Genomic DNA, 11,676 nt, shown 5'->3' with positions numbered 1-11,676 from the left:
TTCTTCTTCTTCTTCTTCTTCTTCTTCTTCTTCTTCTTCTTCTTCTTCTTCTTCTTCTTCTTCTTCTTCTTCTTCTTTCTTCTTCTTCTTCGTGGAAGAAAGAAAAAGACTCTGCTCTTCATTCCCACTCAAGCACTTCTTCAGCAATACTTGAGCATCTCTATGTCGGGTGAGGTGTGTCTCCCAACTAGCATCAGCCTGCGTAGATCCTGCTCATGGAAAGAAAGTAGAAGAGAGCAAAGACTAAGCACCTAAAGTCAAAGAAGAGATTTACACTCTTTTAAAAAGCTGATCATCAACATAAAATGTACTGGTCTTGCCTTTCTCACTGCAACCTCCCAGCTCATGAGAAGAATTTTTTTAATGCTCATATTGTCTTCACCCCCAATCCACAGCTACGTAGCTTTTGGAACCTGTAAATCCAGGAAATGGAAGTGCTGGACAATCTCAGGACAGGACTGTGCTGCCTGACAGAGCCATTATGGAGCTCAAGATAACAGTTGGTGCCCTCTGGGACCCAAATGAGGAATGTAAGAACAGCCCTGCCTCACTTACCTGAGCAGCTGATGCAAGATTTTCTTCCCTCATGAGATTTTTGGAGGTTAGTTTTTGTACCTTCAGGACCACAGGTTGGAGTCAACTCTTGCTTTATCTTTTAAGAAACAATAGCAGTTTATTGAAGTAAAATTAACACACCATAAAATTCTCTCCTCTCAAGTGTACAATTCAATGATATTTAGTGAATTTAGAGTCGTGCAACCATCACCACAATCTAGTTTGAGAATATTTTCCATTCGCCCCCAAAACCAACCTCATGCACATTTGCAGCCGTTCCCTGTTCTAACACCCATTCCCAGACAACAACTAATCTATTTTCTGTCTTGATAGATTTGCCTATTTTGGACGTTTCATATAAACAGAATCAAACAGTACATGGTCGTTTATGTCTGGCTTCCTTCACTTGGCATTACGCAGGCAAGGTGCATCCATGTTGCCATATGCATCTGCCCTTCGTGGCTGAATACTATTCCATTGTATGGGTATTCCTCAAGTTAGCCATTCACCAGCTGAGGCAGATTTGGATTGTTTCCTTACCTGGGCGACTATCCTTGATTTCTCTTAATCCTTATGAATGGGTCTCATTTTCTACAGCATTATCCTTGGTTTTGTCCCAAGTGCAAAAACACAATGGCTTTAAAGCCTTTAAGCAGCATCCTCCAGTGGATTTCATTCTGTTTTTTCCTTGGGTCATCTTTCTCTGAGTAGTCTCTACCCTTCTCCTGCCTTTCCCTATCACTTCTCCCTCTTTCCCTTGCCCCACGGTCACTCTCTCTTAGCTGGTCGTTGCACATACATCATGGTTCACTGGCAAGAGACGTAAGTGACAAGCCAGAACACCTGTGTCTAAGCCTGGGTTCGAGTCTACTGTTAGCTAGAACCTCTGTGAGTTTCAGGTGCTTCATCTGGGGAAGATAGACTGGAACAATTTTATTTTATTCTTCTAGCAGTATCACTTTCTTAAAGTCTTAGTAGAATCCTAATGCATAACAGATTAAATTGGTAAATAGTTTGAAGGGGGGTGATGTTTGGGATTCTGTGGACTTTATCCTGGGGGGTGTTCTGTGGACCTCAAGCTCTAGAGCACACGGTTTGAAATGCCGCGGGCTAGTTCCATCCTACGAGTCTATAAAAGTGTTTTTAAAATCTCAGATTATAAAAAAAATTAAAAATAAAAAAAAATAAATGGGGCGCCTGGGTGGCTCAGTCGTTAAGCGTCTGCCTTTGGCTCAGGTCATGGTCCCAGGGTCCTGGGATCGAGCCCCGCATCGGGCTCCCTGCTCGGCGGGAAGACTGCTTCTCCCTCCCCCACTCCCCCTGCTTGTGTTCCCTCTCTCGCTGTGTCTCTCTCTGTGTCAAATAAATAAAATCTTGAAAAAATAAAAAAATAAAATCTCAGATTATCCTAGTCCTTTCCCAATACATTTATATGGAAGGAACCAGGCAGGGGTAGTGGCAAAAACACTGGACATAAGAATCAGAAGACCTGGCCCCAACACTTGACCTGTGTAATCTTGGGCAAATTATTTGACCTGAATCTTGGTTTCCTCATCTGTAAATTGGAAATGGTAATATATACAGTGATGTCACAGCATATGACCATTTAACATACAAGAATTCAAGGCTACAACTGGCACAAAGAGAAATTTCATTATCATGCTGGCCCTGATTCTGTTTGCCCTCAGCTCCCTTTCTCACCCTCTACCTGTTCTGTGTCTTGGGCAGTGGTGGGGCTGAACCCCACAGGCTGCATCTTCCAATGTGTCCCACCAACGGGAGGTGCTAGTGGGAGACTGGAGAGCAGGAAGGATAGGCTAGGGTATTTCTCCCTCTCCTTTTTTTCTTGGGTGGTATCTTCTGGCTCCCCTTCCTGATGAACTGGCCCACCTTGACCCAGTTTAACTCCAGTGATTCCAGCCCCTGGATTCTATTACACCTCCCCTTTCTGTTTTCCTTCAGCCAAGGAGTGGTAGAGGCTTCCAGAAATTGGGAACCCCTAGGTTGCTTCACTATCTTTTGTTTGGCTTCTCAACTCTCTTCTTCTGAACTTTTCTATCACTTATGTAACCAATTCCCTGTATTGAAGCCTCTCTATTTGAATACCCAGTGTGATTCCTGTTTTCCTGACCCTGCCTGTTGCAACACTTGGTGAAATCGAGGGGGAGAGAATGAGAATCTGAGCAGGTTGGCAACCCTGCTAGCCATTCCTCTGCATTGAGTCCATGCCCACAGGTGAGGCTGAGGTGGGAGACATGAGACCCCCAGGCAGCCTCAGGTCTGAGTCCCCCCCTCGTTGGGTCTAAAGTCAGGGAATGTTTTGTTACACCCAGCTCTCTAAAGGTAAGCTAATTTATTTACATAGACAGCAAACCATGTGTTTGGTATTTTGTGATCAGGAAATGTCAAGTAGATGTGTGCGATTTGACCTTTCCTGGAGACTGCAGAACTCTAACCTCCTTAGAAGAGAATCTCTGCTGAGAATCACAGGACAGTATGAGTGAAAGCACATTATGAACTGTGAAGTTTCAAACAAATTTAGGGCATTTTATATTTATACTCCAAGGCCAAGTCTTCCAGGAACAATGCGATTTAATATCATCTTTTTATGGAACTCACAGAGTGACTTTGAACACTTTTCTAGGATTCTCCATGGCTTTATACAAATGTTCCATAGAGGAGACAAGGAGAGCTCATTTAACCTCAGTTCCCTTGTTCTTTTACTAGAGAGACAAAAAACAAAAAGTAATGTTCTTTTCTGTAAAATTCATTGGAACTTACAGAATCATAAAAAGGCCACACTGCTCTTTATTTTAGAGATGAAATTGGTTTGGGGAAAAGTATGAAATTTTTGGCTTTACTTGCTAATTGCACAATGCCAGGTTAATGTTTCTTAGTATTTCCCTACATCTTCCTTCTCAAATTAACCCTAAGCTTAAATTAGAAAAGGAAAAGAAGTTTAAATTCCATTTTTCTCTTTTCCATGGCGGAAAAGTGATTTTTTTTTTGACAACCATAGGATTTTCACATTGCTGCACTAAACCACAAATTATATTAATGTGAACTAAGTCCCCACAGATTTCTTCCTTTCCAAAATGTGGATCTTGTGGACATCTATTTTGAACAAGTCAATGTCGTAAGCTTTTGTTCAAATCCTTAATCAAATAGCTTTACTGGACTGTCTTTTAGGACCAAGGACTGAACATTCTTTTTTGATTCTAAGCGGCAAAGAAGCTAATGAAACTAATGGCACATTAACACAAGCTGTCCTGTTGGGTTACTAATTTTCATTTTATAAAATAATGATGATGATGATGATGGTGATGATGATGACAATACGGCCCGCAAAATTGCTGTCTTGGCTTTCTAAAACTAGAATTAAGACAGCATTGCTAGCCAGACTTCATAAATTGTGTTCTCTGGTTGTTGTATTTGATGAATTTGTCTGTGACGCATAGCTGGCTAGCCCCGCACAGTGCTGAAATACCCCTCTGCTTGCCTGATCTTTGTATTGGCTGCTAACTCAGCAATAGATCTGAATTTCTGTGTAGGTGTTCAGGTTTTAGATTTTTCCAGTGTCTCAAAAAATGCAATAAAGAATGCCAAATCAATTTTTTTGAATAGTTTGAAATGCAGTCTTTTTTCCTGAGACAAGCATTGACCGATGTGGCTAGATGCCTACCACCTGTAGGGAGGGGGGAGGGGTGAGAGGAGGAAGGATGGAGAAGGATGGGGAGGGACAAGCAGGGTCTGTTCTCTTTCACACAGGGCCAAAATCTTATAATACATGCCATGTAATCAGGCTAAGGACAAATAATCCCCATGAATAAATTTACAGTGAATTGACCTACATTTCACATTAGATAAAGCACACTTAAGTCATTAAATGAATTTCTCCCTCTGGTTCATTAGTTCTCAGAATGCTCTGATCATTTACCCATTTGTCATATAGCTCATGAAAGCTGAATATAGGGAAAAGAAAGTAAATCATTCCATGCATCCCTTTACCAGGTCAGGACATGTTCCCCATAGAGGAATTATTACGATGTTGGAGATTGACTGGTTCTCCTCTTGTTCTTGGCTAAAAGAGAGAGACGCTACATTCAAAGTAGTGGCCTTATGGCATTCTGCCAAGCACTGTGCACATTAGCAATGATGTGCCCATGCTCACATTTACCCGGGAGCTTCTAGTGCTAAGAGCTTAGATTCAGCATTATGAGAGCCCTCAAGAATGGATCTAGTGACAGTTGAGGATTAAAGAGTTTGGCCTTTTTAAAAATTCTCACTTGCAACTCAAACACACTCTCTTTCCTCTCTGAAGATACTCATTGGGTAAAGATGCTGAGAAGGGAACACTGTGAGTCAGCCTCAGGTAGTATTTGCCACACCTGTGGAAGTATTTTTTTTTTTTTTAAGTAGGTTCCACTCCTAGGGCAGAGCCCAATGCAGGGCTTGAACTCATGACCCTGAGAGGGAGACTTGAGCTGAGATCAAGATTTGGGTGCTTGACCGACTGAGGCACCCAGGTGCCCCAAGTGGCTGTATTTTTTTTTTAAGATTTTATTTATTTATTTATTTATTTGAGAGAGCGAGAATGAGAGAGAGAGATAAAGCACATGAGAGGGGGGAGGGTCAGAGGGAGCAGCAGACTCCCTGCTGAGCAGGGAGCCCGATGCGGGACTCGATCCCGGGACTCCAGGATCATGACCTGAGCCGAAGGCAGTCGCTTAACCAACTGAGCCACCCAGGCGCCCCTAAGTGGCTATATTTTTAAAGTGTGTCATCCTTCTTAGTGTGGAACTCATGGTGTTTCACCAAGCTGCTGCTCTGGCTTTGGAAAGTCTGAGAAACAAGCCAACATTATAACATTAGCTGTTGAGTGCAGTGTTTTAATACATAAAACCATACACACAGCAAAGCTCTAAGGTGCAGACAGGAGCTCTGCAGAGAAGGAAAGAAAGAAACCCTCAAAAACAGGACTCATTATGTGTCATCAATGGCTGCCCCCAAAACTTATGGGATCTCAGTTGGCATTAGTAGAAATATAAACAATGAAAGAAAGGAGGTGCACTAGGAAGACCAAAGCTGCAATATTTGTTCAGAATTTTGGTCAGTACTGTAAGAGGAACAGAGGCAAAGTGAAGCATGTTCAGAAGTGAGTAATGTAAGCAATGCCACATAAAAAAATGACTGTTAAAATAACATAGCTGATCTGAGGGCTACAGATACAGAGATGAATATGAAACCCTCCCTGCCCTCGAGGAGGTCATAGCCAGGAATGGCTAAAAAACCTAAAGATTTGTAGTTAGGTAAAAAGAAGACTGTAGGTGCTCAAATATTTGAAAAAATCATCATATAGAGGAATTAGTTCTGTTCTGTGTGTTGCTAAGGGTAGAATTAAATCCAGTGGGTAGAGGCCACAAAGATTCATTTTAACTCAATATGAACACCTGGGGTTGAAATTTCCAACAGTGAGCAATATCTAAAGGTATAATGAACAGCTTGAAGAAATTGTGAGGGCCCGGTTCTTAGGTGTTTAAGAAGTCTTATGACTTCTTGGCAAGAATGTAGGGATAGTGGAGGTGGTGACGGGGATGGATACTCACCTGCTCATTCACTATTTACCCTACTACATACCGCTACACTAGGTACACTACTCTGTCCCAAATTGTAGGCATATACCGGTGAGCAAAAGCAAAAACCCTTCTTTTCAGGAGCTTAAGCCTACAGGGAAGAGACAAACGTGAATCAAATAATCACAGAAATATATGCAAAACTGCAACGGGGAAGTGTGAGGATAGAAAGGCACATGGTATTACAAGAGCAGACAAAAGGATGTTCGACCTTGTTGGGAAGGTCATGGAAGACTTTAATGAGGAACTTTCCACTGAACTCAGATCCAAAGGGTGAGTGGGGGTAGAAAGGGTCATTCCAGGCAGACGGACAGACAATGCCAGGTCCTATGGTGGGAAGACACCTCTCAGATAGTGGTGTCTCCATGACCGTTCACATTCCTTTCTTTTTTACATTATTTATTTACTGAATGGGTAACACACAAATGGAAAAAAGTTAAAAGCTAGGAAAGGGCATGGAGTGAAAGTAAGACTCCGTTTCTGCTCTAACTTTCCAGAGACAGTGACTGTCACCTGGTTTTTTGTTGTTGTTGTTTTGGTATTTTATTTAAATTCAATTAGTCAACATATAGTACATCATTAGTTTCTGGTGTAATAGTCAATGATTCATCAGTTGCGTGCAACACTCAGTGCTCATCACATCACGTGCCCTCCTTAATGCCCATCACCCAGCTACCCCATCCCCCCACCCACCTCCCCTTCGGCAACCCTCAGTCTGTTTCCTAGAGTCAAGAGTCTCTCATGGTTTGTCTCCCTCTCTGATTTCTTCCCATTCATTTTTCCCTCCCTTCCCCTATGATCCTCTGCGCTATTTCTCACATTCCACATGTGAGTAAAACCATATGATAATTGTCTTTATCTGATTGACTTAGTTCGCTTAGCATAATACCCTCCAGTTTCATCCATGTTGATGTAAATGGTAGGTATTCATCCTTTCTGGTGGCTGAGTAATATTCCATTGTATATATGAACCACATCTTCTTTATCCATTCATCCGTTGGAGGACATCTTGGATCTTTCCACAGTTTGGCTATTGTGGACATTGTTGCTTTGAACATTGGGGTGCAGGTGCCCCTTCATTTCACTACATCTGTATCTTTGGGGTAACTACCCAGTAGTGCAATTTCTGGGTTGTAGGGTAGCTCTATTTTTAACTTCTTGAGGAATCTCCATACTGTTTTCCAGAGTGACTGCACCAGCTTGCATTCCCACCAACAGTGTAGGAGGGTTCTCCTTTCCCCACATCCTTGCCAACATTTGTTGTTTCCTGTCTTGTTAATTATAGCCATTCTAACTGGTATAATGTGGTATCTCATTGAGGTTTTGATTTGTTTTTCCCTGATGACAAGTGATGTGGAGCATTTTTTCATGTGTCTGTTGGACATTTGTATGTCTTCTTTGGAGAAATGTCTGTTTGTGTCTTCTGCCCATTTCTTGACTGGATTATTTGTTTTTTTGGGTGTTGAGTTTGAGAAGTTCTTTATAGATCTTGGTTACCAGCCCTTTATCTGATATGTCATTTGCAAATATTTTCTCCCATTCCATAGGTTGCCTTTTAGTTTTGTTGACTGTTCCTTTCGCTGTGCAGAAGATTTTTATCTTGATGAAGTCCCAATAGTTCATTTTTGCTTTTGTTTCCCTTGCCTTTGGAGGCGTGTCTAGCAAGAGGTTTCTGTGGCCGAAGTCAAAGAGATTGCTGCCTGTGTTCTCCCCTAGGATTTTGATGGATTCTGGTCTCACATTTAGGGCTTTCATCCATTTTGAGTTTATCTTTGTGTATGGTGTAAGAGAAGGTCTAGTGGCATTCTTCTGCATGTGGCTGTCCAATTTTCCCAGCACCATTTGTTGAAGAGACTGTCTTTTTTCCATTGGACATTCTTTCCTGCTTTGTCAAAGATTAGTTGACCATAGAGTTGAGGGTCCATTTCTGGGCTCTCTATTCTGTTCCATTGATCTAAGTGTCTGTTTTTGTGCCAGTACCATGCTGTCTTGGTGATAATAGCTTTGTAATATAGCTTGAAGTCCAGCATCATGATGCCCCCAGCTTTGGTTTTCTTTTTCAACATTCCCCTGGCTATTCGGAGTCTTTTGTGGTTCCATACAAATTTTAGGATTATTTGTTCCAGCTCTGTGAAAAAGGTCGATGGTATTTTGATGGGGATTGCATTGAATGTGTAGATTTCTCTGGGTAGCATAGACATTTTAACAATGTTTATTCTTCCAATCCATGAGCATGGAATGTTTTTTCCATCTCTCTGTGTCTTCCTCAATTTCTTTCATAAGTGTTCTGTAGTTTCTAGAGTACAGATCCTTTGCCTCTTTGGTTAGGCTTATTCTTAGGTATCTTATGGTTTTGGGTGCAGTTGTAAATGGGATCGATTCCTTAATTTCTCTTTCGTCAGTCATATTGTTAGTGTACAGAAATGCAACCGATTTCTGTGCATTGATTTTGTATCCTGCCATGTTGTTGAATTGCTGTATGAGTTCTAGCAATTTGGGGGTGGAGTCTTTTGGGTTTTCCACATAAAGTATCATGTCATCTGTGAAGAGTGAGGGTTTGACTTCTTCTTTGCCAATTTGAATGCCTTTTATTTCTTTTTGTTGTCCGATTGCTTAGGCTAGGACTTCTAGTACTATGTTGAACAATAGTGTCACCTGGTTTTTCTGATCCTTCTGGAGATATTAGATGCATTATCCAATATTCTTGTTTCTTGCCTCCATGAAATTATAGCGCATTCTACACCATTCCACATCTTGTTTTATTCTCCGGATGGTTGATCTTGAGGCTCTTACACTACATTTAGAGCTACCTTGCTGGACTTTTTTGGAAGCCATACAGCAAAGCACTGAAGGAAGCCCCATAGTTTAGTCTCTCCTTTGGGGGGATTGTAGGCAAGGCAGTAATGAATATCCTTGTATGTACATAATTCTGCACATTTTTATTATAGGTATAATGAAAATTTTTGATTTTTTTCTTTAAAAATATTTCATGCCATTTCTTTTTTTTTAAAGATTTTATTTATTTATTTGACAGAGAGAGATGCAGTGAGAGAGGGAACGCAAGCAGGGGGAGTGGGAGAGGGAGAAGCAGACTTCCTGCTGAGCAGGGAGTCCGATGTGGGGCTCCATCCCAGGACCCTGGGATCATGACCTGAGCTGAAGGCAGACGCTTAACGACTGAGCCACCCATGCGCCCCTATTTCATACCATTTCTGATTATAAAAGTGATACATGCTATCCCTATCCAGGGATCAAAATGTATCTCGGTCATTGGAGGAAGTAGCTAGGCAAGAGGATGTTGAGACACTGCAATAAAAGTCAATGTTAATTTTGCAGCTAGTAAGGCCAGTCTTTTACCATAAAAATGCAAATTATATGGGACAGATATATACATGCATGCATAATAATACATATATATGTCATATTTTGGTAAGAAATTATTTAACTTTCAACTGAGGGATTTTTTTTTCAAAAGCAAGAGAAAGAACTACTGTGCCTCTAAACCAAAATAGCTGAAAAGTTAGTATGCATAACAGTTAGTATGCATAACCAGCAAGAATTAGGACTGCCTTACTCTTTCCTCACCACTAGCCCATTGCCCAAATTCACACACACACACACACACACACACACACACACACACACACACACAGGTACATATATGTATTATTTTACTTATAGAATAATGCAATTGGACTATGTTATCTAGAAGGCACTTTAAATCGTTCAGACACCTGAGGACTGCTGGAAGGCCCCTCACACTTTAATCCCAGGTTCTTGATTTTTCTCCTTCCATCTCACGATGCAGTGAAGTAGGATCCCTGCCTTGCACTGACTAAATTCTAGGCAGGGGAATGAATTCAGTTCTGTCTCCCAAGTACTTACAGATCACCTAGTCTGTGCCAGAAGCCTTGCACAAAGCAAAGAGAAATCAGATGGAGTCTCTGCGTCTTAGCTTGTCTCTAAAATAAGGCGCTTGAACGAGCTGGTGAATCCATCTTTTTCCAGCTCTGAGTTCTGTGATTCCTGTGATGTTGAAGTAAAACCAAGCAATAATTTGCAACCAGAAATTCTTCAGAGATGCTTATCAATAGTCTTCCTGATGATAGAATGGCTAGGTAAACTGCGTTCCCTCAAAGATGCTCCCTCCTACACCTAAATCATTAACAATGTATCACTAATACTAACAGGGTATCATTAACCATGATGTGCTACTTTTACAGTGCTCCCTAATACCAGAACTCTGCACAACAGCGGGGCAGAGAGCACTGCGAATCTCATCTCTATTTTCACAGGCACAGAAGCTGAGGCTGAGAAAAGTGAAGGGTGGTATAATAAGAACTGAAACCCCGTGGGACTTCAGGGGAGGGCTCTATCTGCTCTCACCACCACTGCGCTTATGAAATGCTATTGGGCATTGTCCCTGCCATGTGTCTGAGGCTTTCCTCCCTCCCTCATGGGTGGGATCAGTCCTTCGTGTTTCCTTTATTGTCAGTCCTTCGTGTTTCCTTTATTGTACCCACGACATCCTGTCTACATCCAGCGGACACCTGCTCTACTGTGCAGCAGGCCGGCAGGCCACGTCCCGCGTGTGATTGGCTGGACTGCCACGCTGCTCTTGGACGGATTGGGGCTCTCTGGACAGGCCTAAGGAAGCAGTTAAACACTCCTGCTTGCCTGTTCCCTGGGGCCCCAGCCATCTGCCCCGGCAGCTCTGTTCCCCAGGCCGGAAGCGGGAGCCCCGACTTCTTTGTCCATCTTATTCCAGCATCAGCAAGCCCTGAATTGTTCACCTGAAACTCCCTGAAGGAAGCTTGTTATCAGCTGAACGTGTTGTCTTTAAGGTTTTGGTCTCAGCACATCCAAATGGCCAACAGACACATGAAAAAGTGCTCAACATCGCTCGGCATCAGGGAAACCCAAATCAAAACCTCAATGAGATACCACCTCACACCCGCCAGAATGGCTAAAATTAACAAGTCAGGAAACGACAGATGTTGGCAGGGATGTGGAGAAAGGGGAACTGTCCTACACTGTTGGTGGGAATGGAAGCTGGTGCAGCCACTCTGGAAAACAGTATGGAGGTTCCTCAAACAGTTGAAAATAGAGCTACCCTATGACCCAGCAATTGCACTACTGGGTATTTACCCCAAAGATACAAATGTAATGATCCGAAGGGGTACGTGCACCCTGATGTTTATAGCAGCAATGTCCACAATAGCCAAACTGTGGAAAGAGCCAAGATGTCCATCGACAGATGAACAGATAAAGAAGATGTGGTATATATACACAATGGAATATTATGCAGCCATTCAAAGGAATGAGATCTTGCCATTTGCAACGACGTGGACGTGGATGGAACTGGAGGGTGTTATGCTGAGTGAAATAAGTCAATCAGAGAAAGACATGTATCCTATGACCTCACTGATATGAGGAATTCTTAATCTCAGGAAACAAACTGAGGGTTGCTGGAGTGGTGGGGGGTGGG

At 42.2% G+C, this 11,676-nt stretch overlaps 1 long non-coding RNA gene across 1 annotated transcript in view; it reads right to left on the bottom strand.

The window, feature by feature from the left end:
* Nucleotides 1–553: 553 nt before the first annotated feature.
* LOC141370064 (uncharacterized) overlaps nt 554–11,676 on the bottom strand; it is an 18,557-nt gene continuing 7,434 nt past the window's right edge. The window contains exons 2-3 of the long non-coding RNA XR_012373760.1: nt 10,074–10,214; nt 554–652 (exon numbers count right to left, since the gene is read on the bottom strand). This is a non-coding gene — a long non-coding RNA (uncharacterized lncRNA). The remainder of the gene's footprint in view (nt 653–10,073; nt 10,215–11,676) is intronic.

Source organism: Callorhinus ursinus, unplaced genomic scaffold (assembly GCF_003265705.2).
Source record: "Callorhinus ursinus isolate GAN/ISIS: 27379988/994484 unplaced genomic scaffold, GSC_fseal_2.0 scaffold25, whole genome shotgun sequence".
Classification (NCBI taxonomy): domain Eukaryota; kingdom Metazoa; phylum Chordata; class Mammalia; order Carnivora; family Otariidae; genus Callorhinus; species Callorhinus ursinus.
Note: the sequence above shows the minus strand (reverse complement) of the source record. Positions and strands in the feature narration are given on the sequence as shown.